This window comes from Henckelia pumila, chromosome 4 (genome assembly GCF_033568475.1).
Source record: "Henckelia pumila isolate YLH828 chromosome 4, ASM3356847v2, whole genome shotgun sequence".
Taxonomy (NCBI): domain Eukaryota; kingdom Viridiplantae; phylum Streptophyta; class Magnoliopsida; order Lamiales; family Gesneriaceae; genus Henckelia; species Henckelia pumila.
Window position 1 is genome coordinate 185,404,320 of NC_133123.1, and position 18,267 is coordinate 185,422,586.

Consider the following 18,267-nt stretch of genomic DNA (forward strand, 5'->3'; position numbering starts at 1 on the left):
AATCTCGAAACGAGATTATTGGACACCACACAGATTTCTCTGCGCTTCTTGTATCTCCCTGGAACTGATGAACAAGCTTTCCTTCAATCAGGTCCACGAATGGAGGTTTAATCCCTCTGATAGATTGCACTAGAAAATCTATCAGAAGTTTTCTTTAAAGAGAATAACGAATTTGATTCGCTAATCCTGTCTGCAATTCAAAATCACAGACCGGAAAATCTCTGACAGAGAGAGGGAGGGGCGGCCGAATTTCTAGAGAGAGCTAGGGTTTTTTTTTTTTTCGAAAACTGTCTCTCAAAATTATGACCAACTGTGTGTAATTTTTGTACTGCAATAACTTATTTATAATGCAGGCCACTAACACCTTAGGGCCCATTAGTCATAAGTTGAGGCCCGACAAGCAAAGCCCGCATGTTCAGAAATTAATATAAAATTCATCGTGACTCCGATTGATAAATCGATTTTACCAATGTGCACAGAAACCATTTCTGCACATTTTAAAGTCAAGATAAATTTTCCTGAATCCGACTTCAGTGGTTTCAAAAAATGTACATCCCTATGTCATTTTAGGAAATCCTACTCCCTTACTCTTATTTAAGAAGTCCAACTTCTTTATTCATTAAATTTAACTCTTTAAATTTAACTATCTCAACGGGGATTAAAACTCCATTACACTGTGTGACCCTCAATGGTTCAGGGATACAGCTAGCCGTGGGCTCACAACTCCTTGTGACTCGGAACAACGATTTCCGACTTGCCCAACGAATCATGGTAAAGCGCCTAGCAACATCGCCCCATGATTCCCTAGGTATCACTGATAGTGCCTACAAGAACCAGTAGATTTTGGTTAACGTACAGTACGGTCCCTTCATCCATATATCCCGATCGAATCAACAACCATTGGTATATCGAGAGTCGCTCAAGATTCGATAACTATGCAATACATCTTGAAGATCAAATTAGTGACATCGCATGTGCTACTAAGAAACCATTTCTTAAATCACATCAAGTACTCTGGCCAGAGATTCGTCACACTAATATCTCCTCAGATCGCATAGGATATCCACACTCGCAAGTATGTGGTGAATCCTTGACAACAATGCATCGACTCCTATATGTGTTGTAACTGTACCCAATCCCGACACCTGATGACCCCCATAGAGTCGGTAAACGAGTCAAAGCACAGTACTAGCATATAGAGTCTCCATGATGTTTCAAGTAGTAAGGACTAATGGTGTACAACCAAAACCGCGGACTTTATCCACTCGATAAGTGATAACCACTTGGAAAAGTCCGGATAGGGTAGTTCGATTATTCATCCTATGAATATCCATTTGCATGCTTCGAACATCTCCATGTTCCCTACCAATGAAACGTGGTACTCCGCATCGCAAATGCTAGTCTCAAACTCAAGCGAACCTTATCCTTATTATCGGACGGCTCAATCGACTAGGAACAGTTTAGAATATACAGTGACTATAAGATGTATTTCATGATAGACATCCCCATGTTCTACCACATCTTACATACACTATAGTATATTCAAGGTCTTTATCAAAACAACAATAGTGTATCATAATATAACAATATGAAGAAAGATAAAGTCATTGCCATTAATAAAAGTGTAAATTACATTAAACAAAAGATCGTTTGTACAAAGAGTCATCAAAGCCCATAGCCACAAGTTGGCTCACTGGGCACCCACTCTTTCAATATGTTCTTGAATTCATTCGAGATGTGAGTAAAACTCAAATTGGGGAAGAATATGGCCCTTGGGTTCCTTTTATTGGAACTATGTTTCTATTTATTTTTGTTTCTAATTGGTTAGGAGATCTTTTTACTTGGAAAATTATAGAATTACCTCATGGAGAGTTAGCCGCACCCATGAATGATATAAATATTACTGTTGCTTTGGCTTTACTCACATCAGTGGCATATTTCTACGCGGGTCTTATCAAAAAGGGATTAAGTTATTTTGGGAAATATATTCAACCAAATCCAATTCTTTTACCCATTAACATCTTAGAAGATTTCACAAAGCCCTTATCACTTAGTTTTCGACTTTTCGGGAATATCTTAGCGGATGAATTAGTAGTTGTTGTTCTTGTTTCTTTAGTACCTTCAGTGGTTCCCATACCAGTCATGTTCCTTGGATTATTTACAAGTGGTATTCAAGCTCTTATTTTTGCAACTTTAGCCGCGGCTTATATAGGTGAATCCATGGAGGGCCATCATTGAAATAGTCCTTTTTTTAGCACAAAGCAATGTATGTGTTGCTTAAGATAATTTATTTAAGGAATAGAAATATACAGGACTCTATATACGATAGAAAGCAATAGGAATAAAAAAATAAAACATTTCCATATTAGAGAGTTGTAAACAAAAGGAAAGAGATCTAAAAGAAAAAAAGATTTTTTCTAAGATTCCCCTTTCGTCCACTTAATATCATATCGTATTTTTCCTCAAGGAATATTTACTATATATTAATATTATATTGTTCTGCCAATCTTCTTAATTCATTAAATCATAATTTCAATAAGATATATGTTTACGGTGTGTGAGTAAATAAAAAACCGGAGAACCTATTCTACTTTATAGTTGTTTTTATTCAACAATGGACCAAAAGAAAATATTATATTAATAAATAAAATAATAAATTGCATGAACTTAGATCAATCAAATAATGATATTTCTATCCAATATATGGGCCTTAATCAATTTCAATTTTATTTGACCATTTATATTAGATTATATTCGGTTGGAATGCTGATAACGAAAACGGAAGGAAGAAAAAAATTTACAAAACAAAAATGGGATTCCTAAAAAAATAGATTGATTCTCGAATCTGGTTGAATTTAATGGTTTACGTTATGGAAGAAAAACGTGTATATGTGATATTAGATATTGACTAGTTATATATGAACTAAAGATATATTTCATTTCCCCTACTACTGTAGGTGGGTTCCAACAGAAGTCCTTTCGTCTCGTTGCGACTGTGACTTGCTTGAATAAACAGATGAAATCAAGAAAAGCGGAAAGAATTGTGAAATAACAGTTTTGAACCAAGAAATGGAAAAACGAGAATTTTATGGATTCGCGAAGACTCTGTGGATAGAAACGAAAAAGGATATATTGAAGTAGTTCTGATAATTCAATAATATTATTACTATTACTTAAATTCGAAGTTCTTAGTTACTTCGACTAGATTAATCCTATTGATGGAATAATTAAGTCATAATTCATTGGCTGATTGTATCATTAACCATTTCTTTTTGTTGGTATGAGGAACTTATCATGAATCCACTGATTTCTGCTGCTTCCGTTATTCCTGCTGGAATAGCCATAGGGCTTGATTCTATCGGACGTGGAGTTGGTCAAGGGACTACTGCGGGTCAAGCCGTAGAGGGTATCGCGAGACAGCCCGAGGCAGAGGGAAAGATACGAGGTACTCTATTGCTTAGTCTAGCTTTTATGGAAGCTTTAACAATTTATGGATTGGTTGTAGCATTAGCACTTTTATTTGCGAATCCTTTTGTTTAATTTTAGAAATAGGAAAAATATGCATTTTTCCTATTTTATTGCTGTGCACTTGCCGTTTGCTTTTTCAAATTAGATCAAGATTTCACTCCTACAATTACTTATTCGTTGAGAAAATAACCTACGTTAGGGAAGGGCTGATTTGCAGATGAGGAATTAGTATACCAATTCGCTTTCATCCTTCCCGTTCGTAGTACAGGGGAAAATCTTTTCTCATGGTGTTCTAACAATCAAGGGGTAGTTCATACTTTATAACTATAAATAAATTATAACTCGAATATTTTTTGACTCGATTTCAAAATAAAAAAAGAGGGGCAAAGTGATAGAAAAAGAACTTTGGTCGATTTTTTAGTCTATCTATAAGAGGAGATTATATGAAAAATGTAACCGATTCTTTCGTTTCTTTAGGCCACTGGCCATCTGCTGGGAGTTTCGGATTTAATACCGATATTTTAGCAACAAATCCAATAAATCTAAGTGTAGTGATTGGTGTATTGATCTTTTTTGGAAAGGGAGTGTGTGTGAGTTGTTTATTTCAAGAATAGGCTGGATCCAACCAGCTGTACCCTTTTCCATTATAACTAGGAAAGAAAGGTGCATGATCTTTCGAATTACTTCTGAAGAAATTAAGAAATGATATGTAAGAACCATCACATTTCGTGATTAATTGGAAAATCCACTTTGATTCTCTAGCAACCAATAATGTGGGATTTTTAAGATGGTTAAAGCAAATCGTTTGAAGTCTAGACAAAGCATGGTACTCTTTCTACCACTATGTTATTATAGAGATCGTTTTCAAATCAATATTTTATCGATATAGGACACTCATCTTGATAAAATAATTTGAACCGCTTGTTCTAAAAATAGCATTTTCCCCCTTTTATCTAATGCTGAATCGACGACCTATGCCTTAATGTATAAGTAAGAAAAATCTTTTGGATTTGAACTGAAGAAAAAAAAAAAGAAACAACTTTGTTGACAATTACATATTTTTGATTTTGTCAGAAGAGTCCTCTAAATTTTTTGGTTTTGCATTAGATTCGTGTTTTTTTGGACTATGAATAATGAAGAGAGGATAGGCTAAGCTATGAGAATTTGTAGTGACCCTTACCTGGATCACCTACTAAACAGAACTTAGGCATTCAATTAACTTAATTAAACAGATATCATAATAATATTGCGGAAACCATAAACATAAACAATCCCAAGAAAAGGAATCTGTAATTTATCCAAATAATATACAACCAAATCGAATAGCTGTATCAACCCAAAACAACAGAAATAAAACCTAGACGAAGCTCCAGCTGGCCAACCACTGCCTAGCCCCTCTTGGATCCACCCGCCTCGTCCAATCGCAAACCTGCACCATGGAATAGGGTGTCCAGAAACACAGAGTACGAGAAGTGAGCATAAAATGCTCAGTACGAGAGTATGAGTATACATGCATGCAAAGTGAACTCCCTACAAACTCGAGGTCAAGGATCAGATAACAGAGACAGACCGGGCCCTGGTATGTAGCACGTTGTGCCGTCTCTTCAGGAGGTGGCTCCCATACCATAATACCAGTGGATATGCCGGACCCAAATGGATGGAAGTCCAACCACTAACAGGATAGGGAAAAACTCTACTAACAGACATCTCGAAGGAGATAGCTCAGTATGCAAATGAATGCAGCATAAATCAATGACATATAAACCATACAGTCACATAATACATGCATACTCAGTCAGGATATCTCGAACAGTACTTTCGTACCTCAAATACTAGGCAAGTGCTATCAGCCCTAGGTCCACGCCTATAATCCGCGCTACACTGCCAAATGATACTACTATCATTATAGCGCTCTAAAAGCCTTAACTAAGCTAAAGCATACTCCTAAATATTTTTAGGAAGCAAAAGCTATACCTTCGTCCATCGTTAGCCCTTTGCTGTCAAGTGCCTCAAAACTAGGCCACAGCTCCGCTACGATGCCTGGATCGCTATGCCACTTCCGGATTCCCCACGTGACGCCTAAAATTCCCTAGATCTGAGTTAGAAGGTTAAGGAATCGAGAGAGAAGAGAGGGATTGGTGCACTCAAAAATGAGCTCGGCACCCCCCATTTATAGACGGAGTTCGGATCATCCGAACTGGGCTTCGGGTCGTCCAAACATGTTCGGGTCATCGGAACTGGGCTTTGGGTCGTCCGAACCCGATATTACGTCATTGCTTACGTTAGCATGATGACGTCATCCATGACGACTGTCGGCAGCACGTTCGGAGCGTCCGAACCCTGACTTCGGACCGTCCGAACCTTGACTTCGGAGCCTCCGAACTCGATGACCCTCAAACCATTTTCAAGTGTTCTGAATCCAATTCCAGACTCCGTTAACCCATTAAGAGTTCCCTTAATCATGTTTACTCTTAACTAGTAGGATTAATGAATTGATTAACACTTAATCAATGATTTCAGGTACGAGCTAGTACATTCTCCCCCACTTAAGATGTTTCATCCTCGAAAACAGTAAGTACTGAATGTAAAACATAAATCAGAAACATTCTTTATTCAAATTAAATGTTTACAGAGTTTGCAACTGAATACAACTTAAAGAATGAAATCAAAACAACTCATGATGGTATTCACGCATCCTGTCCTCAAGCTCCCAAGTAGCTTCTTCAGTGCCTCGGCGCTGCCACTGAACTAAAACTAGAGGAATGACTTTGTTCCGCAAAACCTTATCCCTATAATCCAGGATACGAATAGGTTTCTCAACATAGGTCAAATCCTTGCTCACCTGAACCTCAGATCGCTGCAGAATATGAGACTCATTCGCTGTTGGAGAACGCGGCGATCAGATCAATCAGGATTGATACCCGGTGCAGCGGAAGTTTAAAAATTTTATATGGAACGATTCCATAGTGGGTATCAAAACCTTACGATTAAATTGTGTGTGTAAAAATTAAATAACAATTATAAATTTTTACCTTCAATCTCGAATCGAGATTTTGGACACCAACAGATTGCTCTGCTCTTGTTGTATATCCCTGGAACTGATGGACGAACTGTTCTTCAATCAGGTCCACGAACGGATATTTAATCCCTCTGATAGATTGCACTAGAAAATCTATCAGAAGTTTCTACGAAGAGATTAACGAATTTGATCCGTTAAACCAGACTGTAATTCAAAATTCACAGACTGGATTTTACCGAGCAGAGGGGAAAAGGGGGCGGCCACTACTGAGAGAAAATACTAGGGTTTTCGAAAATTTGTGACCTGTTGTCTCTAATTTTTGTACTGCAATAACTTATTTATAATGTAGGCCACTAACAGCTTAGGGCCCATTAGTCATAAGTTCAAGCCCGACAAGCAAAGCCCGCATGTTCAGAAATTAATATAAAATTCATCGTGACTCCGATTGATAAACCGATTTCACCAATGTGCACAGAAACCATTTCTGCACCTTTTAAAGTCAAGATAAATTTTTCTGAATTCGAATTCAGTGATTTCCAAAAATGCCCATCCCTATGTCATTTTAGGAAATCTTACTCCTCTACTCTTAAATAAGAAGTCCAACTTCTTTGTTCATTAAATTTAACTCTTTAAATTTAACTATCTCAACGGGGATTAAAAATCCATTACTCTGTGTGACCCTCAATGGTTCAGGGATACAGCTAGCCGTGGGCTCACAACTCTTTGTGACTCGGAACAACAATTTCCGACTTGCCCATCGAATCATGATAAGAGCGCCTATCAACATCGCCCCATGATTCCCTAGGTATCACTGATAGTGCCTGCAAGAACCAATAGATTTTGGTTAGCGTACAGTACGGTCCCTTCATCCAAATATCCCGATCGAATCAACAACCATTGGTAAATCGAGAGTCGTTCGAGATTCGATAACTATGCAATACATCTTGAAGATCAAATAGTGACATCGCATGTGCTACTAAGAAACCATTTCTTAAACCACATCATGTACTCTGGCCAGAGATTCGTCACACTAATATCTCCTCAGATCGCATAGGATATCCACACTCGCAAGTATGTGGTGAATCCTTGACAACAAAGCATCGACTCCTATATGTGTTGTAACTGTACCCAATCCCGACACCTGATGACCCCAATAGAGTCGGTAAACGAGTCAAAGCACAGTACTAGCATATAGAGTCTCAATGATGTTTCAAGTAGTAAGGACTAATGGTGTACAACCAAAACCTCGGACTTTATCCACTCGATAAGTGATAACCACTTGGAAAGTCCGGATAGGGTAGTTCGATCATTCATCATATGAATATCCATTTGCATGCTTCGAACATCTCTATGTTCCTTACCAATGAAACGTGGTACTCTGCATCGCAAATGCTAGTCTCAAACTCGAGCGATCCTTATCCTTATTATCGGACGGCTCAATCGACTAGGAACAGTTTAGAATATACAGTGACTATAAGATGTGTTTCATGATAGACATCCCCATGTTCTACCACATCTTATATACACTATAGTATATTCAAGGTCTTTATCAAAACAACAATAGTATATCACAATATAACAATATGAAGAAAGATAAAGTCATTGCCATTAATAAAAGTGTAGATTATATTAAACAAAAGATTGTTTATACAAAGAGTCATCAAAGCCCTTAGCCACAAGTTGGCTCACCGGGCACCCACTCTTTCAATCTCCCACTTGCCCTATAGCCAACTAGTCATACTACGTAGACCCATTGCTTCGCGATGTTTGTCAAATAATGGTCCTGGCAAGGGCTTAGTAATTGGATCAGCGATATTGTCTGCAGAGGCCACTCTATCGACAGTGATGTCTCCTCTTTCCACAATCTCCCGGATGATGTGGTATTTCCTCAGTACGTGTTTGGATCTTTGATGAGACCTTGGTTCCTTTGCCTGAGCAATGGCACCCGTGTTGTCACAGTACACCGGGACTGGACCAACAACTTCAGGAATGACGCCCAACTCTTGGACGAAATTCCTCATCCAAACGGCCTCTTTAGCAGCAGCTGATGCTGCAATGTATTCTGCCTCAGTGGTGGAATCCGCTGTGGTGTCCTGCTTGGAACTCTTCCAAGAGACAGCACCGCCATTGAGCATGAACACAAATCCAGAGGTTGACTTCGAGTCATCCACGTCACTTTGGAAGCTAGAGTCGGTATAGCCTTCCAATTTTAGTTCTCTTCCTCCATATACCATGAACATATTCTTAGTCCTTCGTAAGTACTTAAGAATGTCCTTCACGGCTTTCCAATGCATTTGACCGGGATTAGCTTGATATCTGCTCGTGACACTCAGAGCAAATGCTACATCCGGTCTGGTAGATATCATCCCATACATGATACTACCTATGGCTGACGCATATGGTACATGTGTCATTTTCTCTATCTCTTCATCAGTCTTGGGACACATAGACTTGGATAGAGAAACTCCATGACACATGGGTAGATGTCCTCTCTTGGACCCATCCATTGAAAACCGTTTCAATATGGTGTCGATGTAGGTTGATTGAGTGAGTCCTATCATTCTCTTAGATCTATCTCTATAGATCTGTATCCCTAGAATATAGGATGCCTCACCCAAATCCTTCATCGAGAATCTTCCTGATAACCATATCTTTGTTGACTGCAACATCCCTACGTCATTCCCAATGAGTAGGATGTCATCAACATAAAGTACTAAGAATGTCACAGCATCCTTAACTACTTTCTTATACACGCATGGTTCCTCCGGTTTCTTGATGAAACCAAAATCCTTTATTGTTTCATCAAATTTCTGGTTCCAACTTCTTGATGCTTGTTTTAGACCATAAATTGATCTCTGAAGCTTGCATACCTTATGCTCGCTTCCCATGGATGTGTACCCCTCAGGCTGCTTCATATAGATTTCTTCCTTAATGTCTCCATTAAGAAAAGCAGTCTTCACATCCATTTTCCATATCTCATAGTCATACCAAGCAGCTATGGCAATAAGGATTCTTATGGACTTGAACATTGCAACTGGTGAAAAGGTTTCATCATAGTCAACTCCTTGTCTTTGAGTATAACCTTTCGCCACCAATCGCGCCTTGTAGGTCAATACCTTACCATCAGGCCCAAGCTTTCTCTTGTAGATCCATTTACACCCTATTGGAACAATTCCATCGGGAGGATCTACTAAAGACCAAACTTGGTTTGTATGCATCGAATCTATTTCCGACTGCATAGCTTCAAGCCATAAATTTGAATCCGCATCAGAAATTGCTTCTTTGAAGTTTCTTGGATCACATCCAACATCGGGTTCATCTGGATCCCCTTCAAGAAGAAGACCATATCGAATAGGAGGTCTAGAAGTCCTCTCGGATCTTCTAGGTACAGGCGTGTCTATCAATGGTTCCTGAGGTGTAGGATCGTTATTTTGTATTTCGGGTTCTTCTCGAATTTCTTCGAGTTCCATCATCTCGCCTTTCTTATCCAATAAGAACTCCTTCTCCAAGAAGGTGGCATTCCTTGAAACAAACACCTTTGTTTCAGCAGGATAATAGAAATAATATCCGATTGAATTCTTCGGATACCCTACAAAATAACATAAGGTGGATCGACTATCCAACTTATCTCCCACTGTCCGCTTCACGTAAGCAGGACATCCCCAAATCCTCAAGTACGAATACTTAGGAGCTTTGCCATTCCATAACTCGTATGGTGTTTTGTCCACTGCTTTAGTGTGGAAATTGTTCAACAACAATACCGCCGTTTCAAGCGCATAGCCCCAAAACGAAGGTGGAAGCTCAGTGAAGCTCATCATGGACCGAACCATGTCCAACAAAGTTAGATTACGACGCTCTGATACACCATTAAGTTGTGGTGTCATAGGAGGAGTCCACTGAGAGAGAATCCCATTCTCTTTTAGATAGTCCAAAAAATCGGTACTTAAGTATTCTCCACCTCGATCCGATCGAAGTGCTTTAATACTTTTACCTAGCTTGTTTTCTACTTCAGCCTTGAATTCTTTGAACTTTTCAAATGCTTCAGACTTATATTTCATTAAATATAAATACCCATACCTTGAATAATCATCAGTAAAGGTAATGAAGTAGGTGTGGCAATATTGAGTACCAACTCTAAATGGACCACAAACATCTGTATGGATCAAATCCAACAGATTTTGACTACGCTCAGGTTTCCCCTTAAAAGGAGATTTAGTCATTTTTCCTTTCAGGCAGGATTCACAAGTAGGTAGAGAGTTAATATCAGACATATCAAACATGCCCTCTCCCACTAGCTTGTTCATCCTCCTTGAGGAAATATGACCTAACCTAGCATGCCAAAGGTTTGCCGGGTTTTGGCTATCGATTTTCCTTTTGTTTGTTGTTGCCGGTTTATCAACATAATTTATTGGAACGTCTTTTATTTTTAAGTTGTATAGATCGTTTTCAAGTTGTCCATTTCCAATCAAACATTCATTCTTGTAAATATTGCAAATCCCATTCACAAAATTGCAAGAATAACCATCTCTATCAAGCATAGAAACAGAAATAATGTTTTTAATTAAATCCGGAACAAATAAAACATCTCTCAAAAGTAACTTAAAACCGTTCTGCAAAATTAAATAAATATCTCCCACAGCTTTAGCTTCAACTCTGGAACCATTTCCGAGCCTCAGCTGGGTCTCACCCATTCTAAGCCTGCGACTTCTTGTCATCACCTGCAAATCATTGCAAATGTGAGATCCACATTCGGTATCCAATACCCAAGAAGTAGTATTAAGTGAAACATTTATTTCAATATAGAACATACCCTTCGCAGTTCGCAACTGCTCTAGATATTCCTTGCAGTTACGCTTCTAATGACCGGACTTCTTGCAGTAATGGCAAACATCCTTGGATTTTTCCATGTTTGAAGCCTTTGTCTTGTACTTCTTCTCGGGTTCGATTTTCTTGTTTGGGGCAGAACGTTTCTTACCCTTTGTACTTGGCCCCTTCTTAGCAGAAGAAGAGGAGCCCACCAAGAAAGCCGGTTTATCCTTCTTTAATGTGGATTCATATGTCACAAGCATATTGACCATCTCTTCAAGGGATGCCTCTATCTTGTTCATATTGAAATTCACCACAAATCCGTCAAACGAAGAAGGAAGAGATAGAAGTAGTAAGTCCACTTTGAGTTCATGCTCCAACACCAAATCAAGGGTTACCAACTTCTGTATGAGCCAAATCACTCGTACCCCATGATCACGGACCGAAGTCCCTTCACGCATGTGACACGTCATTAGCTCCTTTACAGTAGCGAACCTTTCAGCCCTCGATTGAGCCCCAAAAAGTTCCTTGAGTTGTACATGAATGTCAGCAGCATTCACGGTGTCCTCAAATCGCCTCTGAAGTTCATCAGACATCGAGGCTTGCATATAGCATTTGGCCTTGATATCATGGTCCCACCATGTATCAAGTTTGGCTAACTCTTCCGGACTTATGTCAGCTGGTGCTTCCTTCGGAGGAGATTTTTCTAACTTGTAGAGCATCTTCTCCGAAGTCAAGACAATCTTCAACTTACGGAACCATTCCGTATAGTTTGCGCCAGTCAATTTATTTTGTTCGAGGATCGAGAAAAGTGGATTACGCGAATTCATCTTTTATGAAATACTGAAAAAAAACAGACAAATATCAGTGATTGTTTAAGTAATTTACTAAGACATAAAATAGGCGAAATTTATTTTATGAATCTCACTCCCACTATTTTAACGATTTCACTACCCTCTAGTGAAAACGGGAAACTGTTTTCCTTAGTGAGAACATGGAGTCCAATTGACAAACTATGGTCCCGAATAATATCAGCCAACCATAATTTTCAAAAGGTAGAGCCCAATTGCTTCCAAAGCAACCTCCACGTTTTTACCTCATGTCCAATAAGGGCCCAATAATATGACGCCGTTTATTGTGACATGTCAAGATGACCCATCAATATTAAGTTGTGATGGACGGTCGCCATGTGGATCCCCCAATAATATGAGCCGATCCCATGGGAGTTCCACCCAACTTACAACATGTGTCGATCCAATGTACAGCTTTCCGATGAACGGGCCCCCCCAATAATATGAGCCGGACCGTATCCGCGGGTAGCATCTCATACATTGATCGTTGATGGAAGGTAGGAACATTTAAACAAATTTAAATTTCCTTTATTTATCTTGATATCAATTTTAAATCATATTTAAAATGAGGGATTTTAATTTTGAAAATTTGTCTCATCATTTTTAAAATTTTGTATGCTTGCCGGATTCACACAATTTTGTCTAAAACATGCATAAAACAATAATATCACATATTATATAGGATGATCGATTCCATTTCTAATCGACCCGTGGTTGCCAATCACGAGTCTTAGTCCAATCCTAGGTTATATGCAGTATGCAATGCAATCCTATTACATTGTGCTTCCAATTTACATTTCTTCTGTCTTTATTTTCTGCTGGGCCCACCACCGTCTTCAAATCTTCATCTCCCACTAAATCTAATGTATTTACAATAAATAACAATGACAAGTAGGGGATACATTTTAAAGGGGTGGGAACGGGCCATAAACCAAGCCCACTTTTATTACATATGACAATTCATATTGGGCCATAAACCAGGCTCATTAATAAATCCAACAACAATAAAAACAAATGTAAATTCCTAACATACACCTACAAAATTGGTCATGGCAATCGATCATCCTTATCCAATAACATTTAATTCAAAATTAATTTATTGGATAACTTGCAATGACAATTTAAATTTAAAAGGATAAAATCATATTTCATATATAAAATCATATTTTACATACAAAATCATATTTTATCTTTTTATCAAATAAAATCATATTTTATCTATAAAATCCAATTTTATACATAAAATCATATTTTACTCAATATATCCATAAGATCATATTTTATCATCAATTGTACCAAAAATAATTAATTTCAAAATTCAATTTAACGGATAAAATATTTAAATTTTCCAAAAATTCAAATTTATCCAAAAATCAATTTTAAAATTTTCGGACTCGAACAATTCGATCCGACGCCTCGTGGAACAATCAAAAACAATTTTCGATCGGACCAAAAATAGAATTTTAACATATTCAAATTTAATTTAAAATTAAAAAATTAATTTTTCCGCGGGCCGCCCGGGACATTCCCGGGCTGCCCGCGCCCCCTAGGGCTCGGGCCGGGCAGTCCGGCTGCCCCTAGGGCAGCGACGATCGTTGCCCTGGGCAGCGCCGTGCGCTGCCCGGTTTTTGCCCGAAAAAAATTTTTATTTTTAAATATTTATTTTGTTTCAAAAACCGAGGCTTAAAAATTTTTGTACAATCGATTAATTTAATCGCTTGATCTGAGCAACCTGGCTCTGATACCACTGTTTGAGAACGCGGCGATCAGATCAATCAGGATTGATACCCGGTGCAGTGGAAGTTTAAAAATTTTATATGGAACGATTCCATAGTGGGTATCAAAACCTTATGATTAAATTGTGTGTGTAAAAATTAAATAACAATTATAAATTTTTACCTTCAATCACGAATCGAGATTTTGGACACCAACAGATTGCTCTGCTCTTGTTGTATATCCCTGGAACTGATGGACGAACTGTTCTTCAATCAGGTCCACGAACGGATATTTAATCCCTCTGATAGATTGAACTAGAAAATCTATCAGAAGTTTCTACGAAGAGATTAACGAATTTGATCCGTTAAACCAGACTGTAATTCAAAATTCACAGACTGGATTTTACCGAGCAGAGGGGAAAAGGGGGCGGCCACTACTGAGAGAAAATACTAGGGTTTTCGAAAATTTGTGACCTGTTGTCTCTAATTTCTGTACTGCAATAACTTATTTATAATGTAGGCCACTAACAGCTTAGGGCCCATTAGTCATAAGTTCAAGCCCGACAAGCAAAGCCCGCATGTTCAGAAATTAATATAAAATTCATCGTGACTCCGATTGATAAACGGATTTCACCAATGTGCACAGAAACCATTTCTGCACCTTTTAAAGTCAAGATAAATTTTTCTGAATCCGAATTCAGTGATTTCCAAAAATTCCCATCCCTATATCATTTTAGGAAATCTTACTCCTCTACTCTTAAATAAGAAGTCCAACTTCTTTGTTCATTAAATTTAACTCTTTAAATTTAACTATCTCAACGGGGATTAAAAATCCATTACTCTGTGTGACCCTCAATGGTTCAGGGATACAGCTAGCCGTGGGCTCACAACTCTTTGTGACTCGGAACAACAATTTCCGACTTGCCCATCGAATCATGGTAAGAGCGCCTAGCAACATCGCCCCATGATTCCCTAGGTATCACTGATAGTGCCTGCAAGAACCAATAGATTTTGGTTAGCGTACAGTACGGTCCCTTCATCCAAATATCCCGATCGAATCAACAACCATTGGTAAATCGAGAGTCGTTCGAGATTCGATAACTATGCAATACATCTTGAAGATCAAATAGTGACATCGCATGTGCTACTAAGAAACCATTTCTTAAACCACATCATGTACTCTGGCCAGAGATTCGTCACACTAATATCTCCTCAGATCGCATAGGATATCCACACTCGCAAGTATGTGGTGAATCCTTGACAACAAAGCATCGACTCCTATATGTGTTGTAACTGTACCCAATCCCGACACCTGATGACCCCAATAGAGTCGGTAAACGAGTCAAAGCACAGTACTAGCATATAGAGTCTCAATGATGTTTCAAGTAGTAAGGACTAATGGTGTACAACCAAAACCGCGGACTTTATCCACTCGATAAGTGATAACCACTTGGAAAGTTCGGATAGGGTAGTTCGATCATTCATCATATGAATATCCATTTGCATGCTTCGAACATCTCTATGTTCCTTACCAATGAAACGTGGTACTCTGCATCGCAAATGCTAGTCTCAAACTCGAGCGATCCTTATCCTTATTATTGGACGGCTCAATCGACTAGGAACAGTTTAGAATATACAGTGACTATAAGATGTGTTTCATGATAGACATCCCCATGTTCTACCACATCTTATATACACTATAGTATATTCAAGGTCTTTATCAAAACAACAATAGTATATCACAATATAACAATATGAAGAAAGATAAAGTCATTGCAATTAATAAAAGTGTAAATTATATTAAACAAAAGATTGTTTATACAAAGAGTCATCAAAGCCCTTAGCCACAAGTTGGCTCACCGGGCACCCACTCTTTCATTCTCCACATACCGTCGCAACAGAGATACGTGGAATACGTCGTGAATACTGGAAAGATGCGGTGGCAAAGCTAGTCGATAAGCCAAATCGCCAATGCTCTCCAAGATCTCAAACGGACCGATAAACCTGGGAGACAACTTGCCCTTAAGGCCAAATCTGAGAATCTTGCAGAAAGGTGACACTCTCAGAAACACTTTCTCCCCAACATCGAACTGCAAAGGCCTACGCTTGGTATTAGCATAGCTGGCCTGACGATCCTGTGCAGTCTTAATCCGTTTCTTGATCTGATCAACAATGTCTATGGCCTGTTGGATAAACTCTGGTGCCTCAGCCTGTCTCTCCCCCACTTCTTCCCAGAAGAGTGGAGTACGACAACGTCGTCCGTACAACGCCTCAAAAGGTGCCATCCCAATGCTAGTATGATAAATGTTGTTGTATGCGAACTCGATCAATGGCAAATGATCCTGCCAGGCAGAACCAAAATCTATGACGCACGCTCTAAGCATATCCTCCAAAGTACGGATAGTGAACACTCCCCCAGAATCTAGAAGTAAACCTGGGGTACATCTTGTTGCTCCCAGGATGAATACTCAACTTAGTGCGATGTGCCTGAGACAAGATCTTCTCTCGCAACTCTACATCCTGCGGGATCACAAGTCTACCAGACAAACACAAAAAGTCATCTGACTGATAATGAAATCCAGATGAGCTACCCTCGTTAGCTAGACGAGCTAAATGCTGGGTCTTTGAATCAGACATCTGAGAATCTCGAATCCGCGAATACAAAGCTGGCTCAGATAATATCGCAAGCATCTGAATACTCTGCATACCTTTCTTATGCTTGAAGGTATATCCCGAAGTACAACAGTCACTGATCGCACTAGACATCGAACAAGTCTGAAGTGCGGATAGTCGCACCTTGCGACTCAAAGCATCAGTGGTGAGATTAACAGCTCCCGGATGGTACTTAATCTCGCAATCATAGTCCTTAAGCAAGTCCATCCAATGTCTCTGCCTCACGTTCAACTCTGCCTGAGTGAACAAATACTTGAGACTCTTATGGTCGGTGAAGATCTCAAATTTCTCGCCATACAGATAATGATGCCAGATCTTCAAAACGAACACAATGGCTGCTAACTCCAAATCATGGACTGGGTAGTTGTCCTCGTGAAGCTTCAGCTATCTAGAAGCGTATGCGATCACATGCCCATTCTGAGTCAGGACATAACCTAACCCCTGAAGAGAAGCATCCGTGTACACCACATACCCTCCAGATCTTGACGGTAATGCCAACACTGGCGCAGAAGTCAACCGCCGTCAAAGCTCACAGAACTTCTCCTCACACTCGGAGGACCACTCGAAATCCACACCCTTGCGGGTAAGCTGCGTCAAAGGTCAAGCTAGTTGAGAGAAATTTAAAATGAAGCGACGATAATATCCTGCTAGACCCAGAAAACTACGGATCTCAGCAACTGTCGTCGGACGCGACCAATTAAGCACCTCCTCAATATTGCTTGGATCAACAGAAATCCCCTCCCTGGATATGATATGGCCAAGAAAGACCACTCGATCCATCCTGAACTCACACTTGCTCAGCTTGGCGTACAACTGCTCATCCCGAAGAGTCTGCAGTACCAACCGCAAGTGAGAAACATGCTCTTCCGTATTACGCGAATACACCAAGATGTCGTCAATTAAAACCACAAAAAACTTGTCCAAATACTCCCTGAAGACACGGTTCATAGCATCCATGAATATAGTCGGCGCATTAGTCAAACCAAATGACATCACTAGAAACTCGTAATGCCCATAGCGAGTACGGAATGCAGTCTTGGCAACGTCTTGATTACGGACTCTCAACTGATGATACTCAGATCTCAATTCAATCTTGGAGTAAACTGACGTACCCTGCAGCTGATCAAACAAGTCATCAATACGAGGCAAAGGATACTTGTTCTTCACAGTGACTCGATTTAGCTGCCGATAGTCAATGCACAGCCGCATTGACCCATCCTTCTTCTTTACAAAAAGAACAGGAGCTCTCCAAGGAGATACACTAGGATGAATGTACCCCTTGTCCAAAAGATCCTGTAGCTGATTCTTCAACTCACGCATCTCTGACGGAGCCAGACGATACGGTGCTCGAGAAATAGGTGAAGTACCCGGCATCAACTCTATGCCAAACTCGACTTCCCTAACAGGAGAAAAACCCGGAATCTCATCAGGAAATACATATGGGAATTCATCCACAACAGGAATGCTCTCTATCCCAATACTCTCAACGGACAAATCAACTGCATAGATAAGGTAGCCTTCCCCGCTAGACTCTAGAGCTCGACAGGCTCTCAAAGCTGATACCAAAGGCATCGGGGGTCGCGCTCCATCTCCATAGAAAAACCAGCTCTCACTCCCCTCCGGATGAAAGCGTACTAATCTCTGATAGCAGTCCACTGAAGCTCGATAGGTAGTCAACATGTCTATTCCCAGAATGCAATCAAAGTCGTCCATCGCAAGAACCATGAGATTCGCT